The sequence below is a fragment of the Canis aureus genome, chromosome 7 (assembly GCF_053574225.1).
Source record: "Canis aureus isolate CA01 chromosome 7, VMU_Caureus_v.1.0, whole genome shotgun sequence".
Classification (NCBI taxonomy): domain Eukaryota; kingdom Metazoa; phylum Chordata; class Mammalia; order Carnivora; family Canidae; genus Canis; species Canis aureus.
The window spans coordinates 11,143,361-11,160,089 of NC_135617.1; positions in this window are offsets into that span (position 1 = coordinate 11,143,361).

Below are 16,729 nucleotides of genomic sequence, written 5' to 3' on the forward strand. Positions count from 1 at the left end.
CTTTCAAAAATGTATATATTTTTTAAGTTAGTGGGTTTTTATATGTTGAGGGAGAACTCTATTTGTACTTAATGAGTCTCGTTAAAGAGAAATATTAAAATACTACCATTGGTCATCTAGTGTCGTTATCAATAGGATATGTTTTACAATGTCAGCCAGCATTTTAGAAAGATAAACCAAGTTTAATGGAGTAAAATATGGCTTGATTATAATTTTGTCTTTTGCATCAGTCAACACTTTTGAACACGAATAGTTTAATAACTATATTCAAAATATGATACTCATGAGCTCCAGGAATTTAAAGTGCAGTGTGAGTTATCATGATTAAAGTATATTTAGTATGGAAGTAGATAAAAGGTATGTTACTGATTTTCCAGTTCTCTTCCTACTTCTTTCCTCTCTCCCTTTCTTCTTTCTTCCATGTCTTCCTCTTTCTCTTTTCCTCTCTTTTTAAGTCATTCCATGCATGTGTGGAGCAGCCTCTAGTAACAAGAATATTAGAAACCATTTTCTTTGACTCAGCAGGCAAAGAAATTCTCTTTCATAAAACACCATTCCACTCCTCATTATCCATAATGGGAAATTGTGTATACTTATCATGGATCCACATCTCACTGTCCAAGGAAGAATGAGGGTTTCTTGATTTAAAACAAATTAAGATGGAATTTTGACTATATAAGGGCAGAGAGTAGATGGGAAAATGATGAGGATAAATCTTAAGAATTACAGAGACTGATATTTTCTAACTTTTCTAAAGATGGAGAGAAATTCAGGCAAGAGTTGTGTTTAACCTGACATATAGCAGTTTTCCAGAAGGATACAATAACTTCTCAAGATGGCATATATATTTAAGAATTGCTTCCTTAGCTTTACCAGTATTATCAACATTGCAAATTTTCATGCCAAATGTATTTAATGTCATTTGGTACTTACTTATTTTTTAAACACACTTTCTTGTTTAGAATAGTTTTAGATTCACAGCAAAACTGAGCATAAAGGACAGAAAATGTGTATGTACTCCCTGCACCCACACACATACACCTTCCCCACTATCAATATCCTACACCAGAGTAGTTCATTTGTTAAAATCAATGATTTTACATCAGTGCATCATTCTCACCCAAAGTCATAGTTACATTTTATGGATTTTGGAAAATATATAATGACATGTATCCACCATTACAACATCATACAGAATAGTTTCACTGTCCTAAAAATACTCTGTGCTCCTCCTTATTCATCCTTTTCTCCTTCCTGAGTCTTGGCAACCACTGATTTTTTTTTTTTATTGTCTCCAAAATTGTGATTTTTTTCCAGAATATCATATAGTTGGAATCATACAGTATATAGCCTTTCCAGATTGGCTTCTTTCACTTAAAAATATGCAGTTAAGGGACGCCTGGGTGGCTCAGGGGTTGAGTGTCTGCCTCTGGCTCAGGGCATGATCCTGGGACCCTGGGCCCGAGTCTTGCCTTGGGCTTCCTGTAGGGAGCCTTCTTCTCCCTCTGCCTGTGTCTCTGCCTCTCTGTCTCTGTGCCTCTCATGAATAAATAAATAAAATATTTTTAAAAATTTCAGTTAAGGTTCCCCCATACCTTTTCATAGCTTGAAAGCTCACTTAATTTTAGTTCTTGCTGAATGATATTCCATTATTTGGATGTACCACAGTTTATTAATCCATTCATCTCCTGAAGAACATTTTGGTGGCTTCCACATTTTGACAATTATGAATAAAGCTGTTGTAAACATCTATGTGCAATAAGTAGCATGTAGAACCTACTTTCAATAAGTAGCATATAGAAACCAAGTTCCAAAAGAAAGCTGACTCCCAAAACATAGCCTGAACAATCAAACAGGAACCCAAGAAACTGAAAGAAAGGTATTGAGATAAGCTTAGTTACTTCCTATATGTATGGACTATTTATATGGATTTAGGAATATTTGGTTAAATAGTTCATCTACTTTAAAAACACTGAAGAATATACTAAAGTGAACTGTGTTCTGAAACCAAGGATTTAAGTGTGTGAGTCTTCTGAATGATCACAGCTATAGGTACTGGAAGGTGTGTAATTTGCTTCAATATTTCCCTGAACACTATCGAAAAAAAAAAAAAAAAAAAGAAACTAGCACAATTTTAACAGCCACAAAAATATGGAGGTAAACTTTGTTGATACTATGTGTGCTAACCAATAAAACTATGAGAACATAAGAAAATTGAATGCTTTACACCAAAGGAATGTATTCATTGAGTTCGCCTTTTTTTGTTGTTTTTGGAGGTACTTAAAGGAAATATGTTTACACACACCCATGTGTCCTATATTCTTTTAAAATCCCCATTTTATACTCTACGCTCTATGTGATACAACCTATAAATGGCTTTGTAAGTATTAATATATATATGAATTTTAGATCTCTGCAGCCTGTTTTCCCTTCCCCCATCTGTACATTGTTCATATTATTATATTCATTCTGTTTAATTACTTGTCATTTTTCTTTACATTGCTTTGGCTTTTTACTCTGTTTAAACTTACATTTAAAAAAAAAATACTGATTCTCCACTACCATTATCACAGACCTTATCATGAGAAAGCAGCTGCAAACTCTTTGGAGACTGTTCAAATAAGTTTTGTGAATAAATTTCAAAATGATGCCAAGAACAGGGATTATGAAACTTTTAGATTCATACAGTTTATAGGAAATTATATTTAGTAATTTTGACTTGATATTTTATGGTTATATACAGAGAATATAGGATAAACTTTTTATAAATACTGCCATAAATAGTATATTAATATTTCAGCAAGAAAATAATATTGACATATACCAATAATTTATGTGTGATAGCATTTAGATAATTTAATATCAGTAACTTTGTGAGGCTGAGGCAGGTATTATTCCCATTTTCCATGGGGAGGCCGTAGCAAAACCTTAATAAATTGAAAATCTTAGTTAATGTATTCATGGAATGAGTGACAGTCAACTAACTTATGATTACTTAGTAATAATATGCTCTAATGTTTTATAAAGATGTTGTAAGTTTCAGATTTTTGAATTAAAAACAATAAAAATAATGATTAAGGCTTTTCAGATACCAATTTTTTAGAAGGTATTACTGAGAGTCTCTGAATAACTCTAAAGTATTTTCATTAAATAAATATTTCCCTAATGGACACTCTTTATTTAAACATAGTCAAGGACTCCCTTCCAAAAGGATTTTCCAAATTACCTCTCAGTGTCCTCTATTAAAACAGGTATCCTTTAAAACAGACAAATCAAGCTTTTCTCAATTTGTTACCCGTAGGGGAGTTAAATTGTTCAGAAGGAAATAAAATGGATATTCTAAGTAGAATGTTTTTGGATGCCTTTCATGAGACATCAGTGAGTCTTTAAAGAGAGTTTATTGATTCTTCAGGCAGCACCCAAGGCAACCCAAGATCTATTGCTCTGTCACTTTAAAAGCAGCAGCAGACGTGCCACTTTTCCTAGGAGATCTTTCTCTTAAGACTTGAAAATTTCCACAAACCAATTGCATCTGTCACCTCCTGCTTGATCCACTGAGTCCCACAGGCCATGTATGAATGGTTAGAAGCTATATTTTTGCTAAAAATGCTTGTTGGAACAAATGCATTTTTAGGGCAGAGACTCCATAAATGAAATCTAAGCATTCAAACCTATAAACATCAATGAGAAGAGTTAAAGACCACAAAGGAGGCTGACTTAGTGGGATTCTATGAAAAACAACCTAGACTCACAGCCCTGGGTCACCTGGTATAGCATCTCAGAGATATAACCAGTCTCTTTGTGGATTCTTCTGAGGAAGGAAAGCTCATTATTTGTTAAGGATATAAATTTCATTTTGGGATAGCAAAACTTTTAAAAGATGATCTTTGTTATTTTAGAGCCAGCTTCCTCTAACTTGAATTTATTGTGACTTTGAAAATTGCTATTTGGATGATGTAGACTAAACATATTTTCTTTCATCTTTATGTTTATAGCACAGTCATTCTCCTTGTCCATCTCCTTGGGAGGCACCAGGTTTTGCAGTGTTCCTTAACATGTTCAATTAAAAATATATGTAAAACTTAAAGTGTAAAGAAGGAGTGAGTAAAACTCCCAAGTCATTCTGGATCAATGCCCAAACTAATCAGAGCCCACAGACCCTTCTTTTTTCTAGGTTTTGGCTTTTTTTTTTTTTTTAATTTTTATTTATTTATGATAGTCACACAGAGAGAGAGGGAGAGGCAGAGACACAGGCAGAGGGAGAAGCAGGCTCCATGCACCGGGAGCCCGACGTGGGATTCGATCCCGGGTCTCCAGGATCGTGCCCTGGGCCAAAGGCAGGCGCTAAACCGCTACACCACCCAGGGATCCCTAGGTTTTGGCTTAAATTTTGGGGGGGCATTGTATTAAGGATATTAAAAAAAATAGAATTGTGATTTTCTTTTCTCAAGATGAAAGCATAATAAATACATTTAGGTGTAGGTACTAAATACATTTTGGATTATCATATAATTTCAAAAGTATATATTACAGATAAGTTTGTATTAATTAAGCAGATGGTAATCTAAAAAATTATTATATATTAGGGTTGTTTTTGGAGTCAGTTTTACTAACTAAAGTGCCTTTTTCAGTTAAATATGAACCTGTGCTTTTAATGAGTAGGTGTTCATATTCTTATGAAAGTACCAATTAGGAATCAACTTCCATTTCTGAAGTAGCAATTTGGGGAATTATGGTGCAATGATAAGAGTGTGAACTCTACAGTCAAATTATTTGATTTGCTTCCTTCTTTATCAGTTCAACTCAAACAAATATGTTTCTCTTTCAAGAGTCTGATTGTCATGCCTGGTTAATTTGATTTGCTCATATGTTTGGATTTACAAAGATAGACAAACTGTCCTCACTGCTGAGACAGTTGGGCCTTCTTAGTGTGTGGTGCCAGATAGAATGCTCAGCAATGTGTTGAAACAACATAAACAGAGAAACAAAATGATAACTAAGGTCCAGTATTTGTGCATAAGTCTTGATGTATAAAATGGGACTCTTAGAAATGTGGCATGCAAAAATATGCAAAGAGGCCAAAAGTCCATCAATTGATTGAATGGATAAAGAAGGTGTGTTATATGTCTCTCTCCCCCCCCCCCATATATATAATGGAATATTTCTCAGCCATAATAAAAGAATGAAATCTAATCATTTGTAAAGATGTGAATGGAGCTAGAAAATATTATACTAAGCAAAATAAGTCAGTTAGAGAAAGACAAATACCATATTGAGGAACAAAACAAATGAGCATGGGAGAAAAAAAGAGGAAAACCAAGAAACAGACTCTTAACTATAGAGAAAACCTGAAGGTTACCAGAGGATAGGTGGGCAGGGGTGATGGTGTGGTGTGTGGATAAAATAGGTGATGGGGATTAAAGAGGGCACTTGTGATGTGCACTGGGTGTTGTATGTAAATGTTGAATCACTAATTCTATACCTGAAACTAAATTTACAATATATGATAACCACCTGAAATTTAAATAGAAACTTGGGGAAAAAATGTGGCATGCAGAAAACTATTCTGTGTACCTTACTGGGGTTCGAGCTCAGTCTTTGGAGATAACCCCACTCATACCCCACTACAATTCAATATCATGTGTCTCATACTAAGGACTACATTTTTCATTTTGCCAGTTAAATGATTCTACTTAATGCACAAAACACAATGTGATGTTGCCAGCCTTCATGGTAGAAAACACCCAAGATGGAAGAAAACATTTAAAATTAATCTTTCAACAGCAGGATTGTAAAGAAATCCTTTGAAGCTATAACCAGAAAGTTTAAATCTAGAAAAATCAGCAAGTGTTGAAGATGGAGTTGCTTTCAGAGACCTGCCAGTTGACTAAGGCTAATCCAGAGCTTCAGTTTTCTGAAAACTTCAGTTTTCTGAGGGCCACATGTGAGTGACAAATATTAGAATATACATAGTGGAGAGGTGGATGAGAGATTCCAAATTAAGACAGAACCTTCAAAAGGTGACCCTTTCTGTGGCTGAAATGACAAAACAAACCTGACTTTTGTTATAAAGTATTTCGTGTGAAATATTGGAGAATCTGCTCCTAGATGGCTTCAGGAAAAAAAAAAAACAAAACAAAACAAAAAACCCAAAAAACAAAAAACCAAAATCTCCTGAGAATTCATAGCCGTTTTTCCTGGTTAGGGACTACAAATAACAATAATTAATTCTGAAACCCACAACTGGGAAATTTATTTTAAGTTGATTCCATAGTAAAACTATACACATTGAAAAAAAAGCCTCAAGATAATCCCAATTTACACTTCCAGGAAACCACAATTTCTTAAAAACAAAAGCAACAACAAACAAATTCATAATGCATGAAGAAAGAAGTAAGACTCTGTTAGAAGTTCAACTGTAGAATGAGATGTTCAAAGACTGTTGATATTAAAATTGTCATCACAGAATATTGAATAAGTTTGCTAAATATGTTTAAATAAAAAGTATCAAAATTAAGACTATTATATGACTTTTGAAAGGATCAAGTGGACCTGAAAAAGAACCTTGTAACAGTTCTATGAAACACAAAGGTCAGGCTAAGCCAAAAATTAGATGCAATGAAGAGAAAATTAATGCAATAAAAAATAAATCAGAAGAGACACATCCAGAATGCCCCACAGAAAAGTAAAAGATACAACTTATGAAGAACACATTAGAAACTTGTAAAGCAGCAAGTTCTAACACTTATGCTTTCAGTGAATTTAAGTCAGTGAAGCTAAAATTTTATTGCATTAAAATTAAGCAATATTTTCTAAATATAGCATAAAGGAAATGCCAAAACATACCAGAACTGGAGAGAAAATACTTGTTCCAAAATATATTACAGATGAGAGATTTACCATCTCTTGCTAACAGCAGATTTTTCTAATGGACTGAATGTTTGTGTCCTCCCAAAAGATTGAAGATTAACCCCTCAAGTGATGGTATTAGGAGATGGGACCTTTGGGCGGTAATTAAGTCAAGAGGGTGGAACCCTCATGAATGGGGTAATATCCTTCTAAGAAGCCAGAAAGCTATTATTTTTCCCACCCCTGATATAAGGAAAAGGCTGATAAAAAACCAAGGAAAGTTACCTCACTAGACACTGGACCCACTAGTACCTTGATCATGGATTTCCCAGCCTCCAGAACTGTGGGAAGTAAATGTTTGTTATTTAAGCCATACAATCTCTAGTATTCCATTACAGCTGCCCAAACTAAGACATATTTTCATCTGAGGAAAAAATTTATATACACACATACACACACACACACACTCATGCACACACACAGCACACACGGGGCAATAAGCTAAAGAAAATAAGTAGCAAATATACAAAAGAAGTGTGCAATAGTAAGTATATTTTTAGAATGGCATTTACATATCCTGGAAAATGGGTACAAAAATACATACTAATTTTAAGCATAATATTTTGGGCTTTAAGAAAATCACACAAGAAGAGAAAACAATGAATCTATTCACAGAATGGTATAACATACAAAACCAAACAGTATATTATTTAGAGAAACATACATGGAGCATGTTATTATTAAAAAAAACAAATACCAGAAGGGTGCCTGGGTGGCTCAGGTGGTTAAGCGTCTAACTCTTGGTTTTGGCTCAACTCATGATCTCATGGGTCATGAGACTGAACCCCAAATAGGGCTCTGTGCTCGTTGGAGAGGCTGCTTGAAGGTTCTCTCCCTCTCCTCCCCGTCAAATAAATCTTTAAAAAAATAAATATCAGAAAATTTAGAATAGTGAATATTTAACTTTTCAGGGAGGAATTCAATTTGATTCAGAAGGGACACAGGGGATCTCAAAGGTACTGGTTATGTTTCAATTCTTAAGGTGGGTGGTAAGTACCTGTGTCCTTTTATCAAATATTATCATTGCTATGGAGACCATAAAATGCACTTTTTTGAATGTATGATATATTTTAAGCATGGAATTCTTAAAATAATAAGCTATTTGCAATAGCCATCTTTAAAAATTACTGATTAATTATCAATTTTGATGCCACCTTAAATGGGTTCTCAACCAATGGATGAAATACATAGGGGTATGTTTAGATCAGTTTAATGTTTTTTCTGTCCAACTATATGCAAGCCTGAAAGTATTATCTTGTCAAATATGTTAAATGTTTAGGGTAATGAAATGCCTTTTGGCATTTTATCAATAGTAGCATAGTCCTGCTTTAATTGATTTTAGTGCCAAGTTAATTTTATGCTTGAGGAATAAAAAAAAAAATCAGGTTAAAACTTTGGCAATTCCCAATTAATTTCTGACTTATAACATTTAGTAGTAGAAGTAACAGGATGGAAGAAGGAAGTGTATTAATGGTTAGGAGGTATTTACAGAGCATAGGGAAAAGGCCAGAAAATATGTGACATGAATAATGAGAGGGTCCCAAAGCTTCACTGAGGACTTGATTTTAGAGATGTCCCTGCACCCAGGAAATAGTATATGTTATTCTTACAGATGACAAATTAAAGGAATTAGAGATGGTGTTTAGTGGGGAAAAAAATGAGACAAATGATGATTAATGTCAAATGTGTAAAATATAGTGAGCAAGCACTTTGAATAGTTATATCAGTATCCACAATGAGGTTAATATCAACAAATTATAAATGCTGACACTAAATCTCAAATGTTAAATTACTAACTGGTAAATGTCAGAGCTATACCGAAATCATGGTTTGCTGCAGAGATTATTATTTAATGGTCTGTAAGATGCTAGGAAGCATAAAAATAAAAAAAAAGATTATTTTATTTAATTAGATATATGCACTCTGTTTTCCTTCCATAAATGTTCGAGTTTTCTTAGCATATAAATTCAGATGAAACTGAAAAATATAAATCTATTAGGGCCATGGGCAAATACTAATAGAATAGAAAGACAAGGTCAAGGAAGAAGTTGAGGAGGATAAAATGAATTTCTTCAGAAAAGTATTTCTCACCAATAAATTTTATTGTCTTCATTTGTTCGTATGGTCTAAACCAAAATTAAAACACAAAATATCTAGGAATTAAACAGATTGAAAACTTTATCCAAAAATTCTTGATAAACATCGTTACTCTCATGGGTCTTGCACATCTATGTGTGACCTATGGGTTAATATTATAACTAAGGTCTGACTTTACTGTTTCTCTATAGAAATATTTATCTTACTAATGCAGCAGAACCAGAGAAAAGAAAAGAAAAAAAAAGTGGTACCAGAGAAAAGCAGAACCATATGGCCTCTGTGCATTTTGGGGAGGCTGCTTGAAGGTTCTCTCTCTCTCTCTCTCCTCCCCTGTCAAGTAAACTGTTAAAAAAAATATAGTTAATTAAGCCACACAGTCGTCTCTGGTATTCCATTACAGCAGCCCAAACTGATTAAGACATATTTTTGTCTGTGTGTGTGTGTGTGTGTGTGTGTGTGTGTGTGTTTTCTAAATGAAAACATATATGCAGAGCATGAGGATTTTGGAGAAGCTTCTTTAGAACCTTTACTTTTTAGATCAACCATATTTGTTTGGAGCCAAGTTTACTGTGTAAAAGCCGGATTCTTAAACTTAACAATGATCAGGTTTTTTTTTTTTAAAGATCTTATTTATTTATTCACTAGAGACACAGAGAGAAATAGAGACAGAGACACAGGCAGAGGGAGAAGCAGGCTCCATGCAGGGAGCCCAATGTGGGGCTCGATCCTGGGACTCCGGGATCACGCCCTGGGCTGAAGGTGGCACTAAACTGTGGAGCCACCCAGGCTGCCCATGATCAGGTAATTAGAATGAGACAGTTGTGGACAAAAGATTCATGTCCATGTTCAGGGTTCAGCTGTGTCTATAATACAGTATTTTTGATATGCAGATATTTGGCTTAATGGGTATTAACACATTATTTCCCTCCAAATTAGTTTCCTTAGTCAATACTGACAGACTTTTATTTAAATAAACTTGACTTTTTGTAACCTATTTTGTAGACCAAAGTTTGAGTTCAACTATGAATGGATCAGATACAGTTCATAAACAAAACAAAACAAAAAAACAGACTAACAGATATTAATAGGAGGAGGTGTGTCAACCTACTGTGTTGATGAGTAGAAAAATAATAAAGTAAAAATTTTATAATACTGAGTGTTGAGAAAAAAAAAAAAAGAGATTTTACTGAATACATTCTCTCTAGAAGATATGCTTGTTCATGGAGGATGAGATTCATCCCAAATTCCATATGTGAATAGAAGGCTGTTTTGGGGCTTTAGAAGTATAACATCAGAAATGGAGACAATGGGGCATGCCTGGGTGGCCCAGTGAGTTAAGTGTCGGTCTCTTGCTTTCAGCTCAGGTCATGATCTCAGGGTTCTGAGATCAAGCCCTGAGTGGGACTCCATGCTCAACTCAGAGTCTGCTTGTCCCTTTCCCTCTGCTTCCCTCTTCCACCCCCACACTGCTAATTCTCTCTCTCTCCCTGGAATAAATAAATAAAAAATATTTTTAAAGATTTTATTAATTTTTTCATGGGAGATGGAGAGAGACAGGCAGAGACATAGGCAGTGAAGAAGCAGGCTCCCTATAGGGAGCCTGCTGGGTGACTGATCCCCGGACCCCGGGATCACAACCTGAGCCAAAGGCAGATGCTTAACTGCTGAGCCACCCAGATACCCCCATAAAATATATATTTTTTAAATGTAGACAAATGGGGCATCTGGGTGGCTCAGTCAGTTAGACTTCAAATCTTGATTTCAGCTCAGGTCATGATCTCGGGACTGTGGGATCAGGCCCCACTTCAGGCTTCCTGCTCAATGGGGAGTCTGCTTCCCCTCCCCCTCTCCCTCTCCCTCTGTCCTTCCCTCTGCTCAAGGCACATGCTCTCTCTCTCTCTCTCTCTCTCTGAAATGAATGAATGAATCTTAAAAAAAAATGTAGACAATGCTAGGATCATTTTGTAACTACAGGTTTTAATTTTTGGCAAAATATGAATTATAAAAAAGATAAAGCCAATTGCTTTTCCTACATAGAGTAGTAGAAACATGAGATCAATTATAGATGTATGTTGAAGTGTTAAAAAAAATGAATTTAATCCATTTAAAAGGCATACGAAGTACCTGAGGGAAGTAGAATAAGGATGAGGACCTGTAATTTCCTTCTTTCCTTCCTTCCTTCCCTCCTTCCTATCCTTGCCAGTTTTAATATCAGGGTTTCGCTGGCCTCAAAAACAATGTGTTTGGAAGAGTTTGAGAACAATTGGTATTAATTCTTATTTGAATGTTTGGTAGAATTCATTAGTGAGGTGACCTGGTTCTGGACTTTGGTTGTTGGCAGATTTTTGATTACTGATGGAATCTCCTTCCTAGTAATCAGTCTGTTCAGATATTCTATTTTTTTATGATTCAATCTTGGAAGGTTGTATGTTTCTAGGAATTTATCCATTTCTTCTAAATTATCCATTTTATTGGCATGTAATTATTTATAGTAGTCTCTTATGATCCTTTGTATTGCTTTGGTGTCAGTTGTAGTGTAGCATCTTACATTTCTAATTTTATTTATTTGAGTCATCTCTTTTTTCTTGGTAGTTTCCTAAGGTTTGTTAATTTTGTTTATCTTTTCAGAAACCAGTTCTTAGTTTCATTGACTTTTTCTATCTTTTAAAAAAGATTTTATTTATTTATTTGAGAGAAAGAAAGAGCATGTGAGTGTAGTAGTAGTAGAGAGAGAAAGAGAGAATCTCAATCAGACTCTATACTAAGTGCTGAGCCTCACATGGAGCTTGATCTCATGACCCCAAGATCATGACCTGAGCAGAAATCAAGAGTCACTTAACCTACTGGGCCACCCAGGCACCCCTACCTTTTCTGTTGTTTTTTAAATCTCTACTTAATTTATTTCTTCTGTAATCTTTGTTATTCACTTCCTTCTAATTTTATGCTTTCTTCGTTTTTCTTTTAACTAGTTGTAAAGTTAAGTTGTTTGGGATTTTCTTGTTTCTTAAAATAGGAATTTGTCCCTCTGAATTTCCCTCTTAATATTGTTTTTTGCTGCATCCCATAGATTCTGGTATGTTACATTTCCATTTTCATTTATCTCCAGGTATTTTTAAATTTCTCTGATTTCTTCTTTGACCCATTGGCTGTTCTATAACATATTGTTTAATCTCCACATATTTGTGAATTTTTAAATTTTCTTTGTGTAATTTCTAGCTTTACACCATTGTGCTATGAAAAGATACTTGATACAATTTAAATCCTCTTAGTTTTTTTTTTTTAATATTTATTTATTTATTTGAGAGACAGAGTATGTGTGCACATGGGAAGGGGAAGAGGCAGAGGGAGAGGAGAGAGAATCTCAAGCCGACTCCCCACTGAGCCTGGAGCACAACACCAGTCTTGATCCCATGAACATGAGATCAGGACCTGAGTCAAAATCAAGAGTTGCAGGCTTAACTGGCTGAGTAACCCAGGTACCCTTCCTCTTTAGATTTTTAAGGCCTCCTTTATGGACTAACAGATAATCTATCTTGAAAAATGTTTTATGTATACTTGACAAAATTGTGTATTTTATTGCTTTTGAATAGAATGTTATGTAAATATCTGTTGAGTCCTTCTGGTCTAAACTCTTGTTCAAGACTGATGTTTCCTTATTGATTTTCTGTCTAAAAGAATTATTAATTGATGTAAGTGGGGTGATAAAATTCACTGCTTTTATTATATTGCTATCTATTTCTCTTTCTGGTCTGTTGATATTTGCTTTTTGTATTTAGGAGCTCCTATACTGATGCATAAGTATTTACAAATACTGTATTCTTTTGTTGGATTAACCCCTTTATTATTACATAACACTTTGTCTCTTTTTACAGTCTTTGTTTTAAAGTCTAGTTTGGCTGATAGAAGTATAGCAACTCTAGCATTCTATTGGTTTCCATTTCCATGAAAGATCTTCTTTCCACCCCTTCACTTTCAGTCTGTGTATGTTCTTATATCTAAAGAGTAGCTCTTGTCAGCAGTTTATAGATGGGTCTTGTTTTTTTCGCATTCAGCTATTCTGTGTCTTTTGAGTGGAAAAATTAGTCTGCGTATGTAAAGTAGTTTTATTGATTGGTTTGTGCTCATTCCCATTTTATTAATTGTTTTCTGGTTGTTTTTATAGGTCCTCTCTGTTTCTTCTTCCCTTGTTGTCTTCTTTGTAGCTTGATGATTTTCTTTAGTGGTAAACTTAGATTCTTTTCCTCTTTATCTTGTGTGTATTTACCATAGATTTTTACATTGTGATTACCATGAGGCTTATATATATATATCAATTTATATCTATAAAAGTCTGCTTCAAGTTGATAACAACATATGTTTGATCTCATTTTAAGACTTACCATTTTACTTCACCATGTTTTATGTTTTCAATGTCATATTTTACAACTTTTATCTTGTGTGTACCCATTAACTAGTTTTTGTAATCATAGTTACTTTTACTACTTTTGTCTTTTAACCTTCATACCAGCTTTGTAAGTAATTAATCCACTACCTTTACTATGCATTTACTTTTTCAGTGAGATCTATTCTTTCATAGGTATTCTTATGACTAACTAGTATCTTTTCTTTCCAGTTTAAAGAAGTTCCTTTAACATTTTTTTGTTAAGGCCAGTTTACTGGTGGTGAACCCCTTGAGCTTTTACTTATCTGAAAAACTCTTTATCTCTCCTTCAATTCTGAATGATAATTTTATCAGTAAAGCAATATTGGTTGGAAGGGGTTTTTTTTGTTTGTTTTGTTTTGTTTTGTTTTGTTTTTGTCTGTTTATTTTTCCTTTCAGCACTTTGAATATATCATGTCACTCCCTTCTGGCCTGCAATGTTAGCACTGAAAAATCTGCTCAGTCTTATGGGGATCCCCTTGTGCATAACAAATTGTTTTTCTCTTGCTGCTTTTAAGATTCTCTCCTTGTCATTAATGTTTGACGTTTTAATTGTAATGTGCCTTGTGGGTCTCTTTGTTACTCTTTTTTGGAACTCTCTAGCTCCTGGATTTGGCTGTCTTTTTTCTTTCAAGGAAATTTTTAGCCATTATTTTTTCAAATATGATTTCTGCCTATTTTTTCTTTCTGTCCTTCTGGGAGCTGTATAATGATTTGAGCCCATTTAATGTTATCCTATCAGTTACTTAGTTATATTCACTTTTTTTTTTTTCCTTTTTCTTTTCACTATTCTGATTTGGTGAGTTCCATTGCCTTGACTTTGAGTTTACTGACCCTTTCTTCTGCTTCATCTAGTCTGCTCTTGAAAACGCCTCTAGTGTATTTTTTCAGTTCGATTATTGTATTTTTCAGCTCTGTGACTTCTATTTGGTACTTTCTTATATTTTTAATCTCATTGTTGATGTTGTCACTGTGTTCATCTATTCTCCTCCAGTTCAGTGAGCATCATTATGACCATAACTTTGAACTCTTTATCAGGTAAATTACTTAACTCCATTCCATTAAGGGTTTTTTTTTTTTTCATTTAGTTTTAGCTTATTATTTCAAATGGAAGATATTTCTCTGTCTCTTTACTTTGCTTGATTCTTTGTGTTGGTTTCTGTATAATAGATTAAACAACCACATCTTACATTCTTGAAGAAATGGCCTTGTATATAAGATAACATTTTTTATTCATCCTTGCCCCAGTTCTTGGTTGTCTCTCAAATCTCTATGCTGGTCCAAACAGCTTACTATATTTTTAATAGCTTCTTGTAGTTGAGGATGTGCTAAGACTTGTGAGTGTCCAAAATGGGAGTGCTCCAGCAGGCTCTCAGATATGTAAGTTAAATTCGATGCCTGCCCCTCAGACCAAGGTTTTAATATAAGCAGATAAATCTCCTTCACTTTAAGTTTGGATGCTGTTTCTGAGCTGGGCCCAGGAGCAGATAAGTCTGAGTATGTGACCTTTTTAAAAGGCCTTTTTCAGATTTCTAGTGTCTTGTGGATCTCAGGATATAAATCTTAATAGCTTTCAAAATTAGAGATTTTTCTTGGATGACCGGTCGATCAAAAAAGAAATTAAAGGGGAAATAAAAGTTTCTTTTTTTAAAATATTTTATTTATTTATTCATCACACACACACACACACACACACACACACAGGCAGAGATATAGGCAGAGGGAGAAGCAGGTTCCATGCAGGAACCCTGATGTGGGACTCGATCCCAGGATGCCAGGACCATGCTCTGGGCTGAAGGCAGCCACTAAACCACTGAGCCATGCAGGCATCCCTAAAAGTTTCTTGAAATGACAGTAGAAACATAACATACCAGAATATGGGAAGCAGAAAAATCAGTTGTAAGAGGGAAGCTCAAAGCAATAAATATCTGTTAAAAAGCAAGAAAGATCCCAAATAAACAACCTAACTCTATGCCTTAAGGAATGGAAAGGAAAAAAATAGTCCAAAGTTAGCAGAGAAAGGAAATAATAAAGATTAGAGCATAAATAAATGATATACAGGACAGAAACACAATAGAAAATATTAACCAAACTAAGAGTTGGTTCCTTGAAAAGATAATTGACAAATGCTCAGCTAGATTTACCAAGGAAAAAAGAGGAGACCCAAATCAGCATAATTATAAGTGAAAAAGGAGACATTACTAGTATGAAAGTTCCTGAAAAATAAGAAAATAGAACTACTCTATGACCCAGCAATTGCACTACTGGGTATTTACTTCAAAGGTACAACTGTGATCCAAAGGGGCACCTGGACCCCAATGTTTATAACAGCAATGTCCATAGTTTATAATAGCTAAACTTTGGAAAGAGCCCAGATGTCCATGAACAGATGAATGGATAAAGAAGAAATGAAATACTACTCAGCCATGAAAAAAAAACTTGCCATTTGCAACATCATTGGAACTAGAGGATGTTATGCTAAGTGAAATAAGTCAATCAGAGAAAGACAATTATATGATCTCACTCATATGTGAAATTTAAGAAACAAAACAGAGGATCATAGGGGAAGAGAGGAAAAAATAAAAGAAGATGATATCAGAGAGGGAGACAAACTAAAAGAGACTCTAAATCATAGGAAACAAATTGAAGGTTGCTGGAGAGGAGAGGGAGGGATGGGGTAACTGGATGATGGATATTAAGGAGGGTATGCGATGCAGTGAGCACTGGGTAATACATAAGGCTGATAAATTGCTGACCTCTACCTCTGAAACCAATAATACATTATATGTTAATTAATTTGAATAAAAATAATAGAAAAAAGGGAGACATTACAAATGATACCACAGATATTCAAAGGATCTTAAGAGGCTACTAAGATAAATTACATGCCAAAAAACTGGACAACCTAGAAGAAACAGTTTTTTAGAAATAACTTACCAAGACTGGATCAGGAAGAAATAGAAATTTTCAATAAATCATTTACCAGGAAGGAGATTGAATTAATAATGGAAAACTCCCAATGAAGAAAAGCCCAGGACCAAATGGCTTCATTCGTGAATTTTACCAAACATATAAAGAAGAATTAACACCAATCCTTCTCAAACTCTTTGAAAAACATCAAAGATGAGGGAACACTCCCAAATACTTTTTACCAGATTAGCATTATCCTAATACCAAAACCAGAAAATGACAATACTAGAAAAGTATAAGCCAATATTGCTGAGGAATATAGATGCAAAAATTCTAATAAAATATTACCATTTCAAATTCAGCAGGACATTGAAATGAACATATGTCATGATC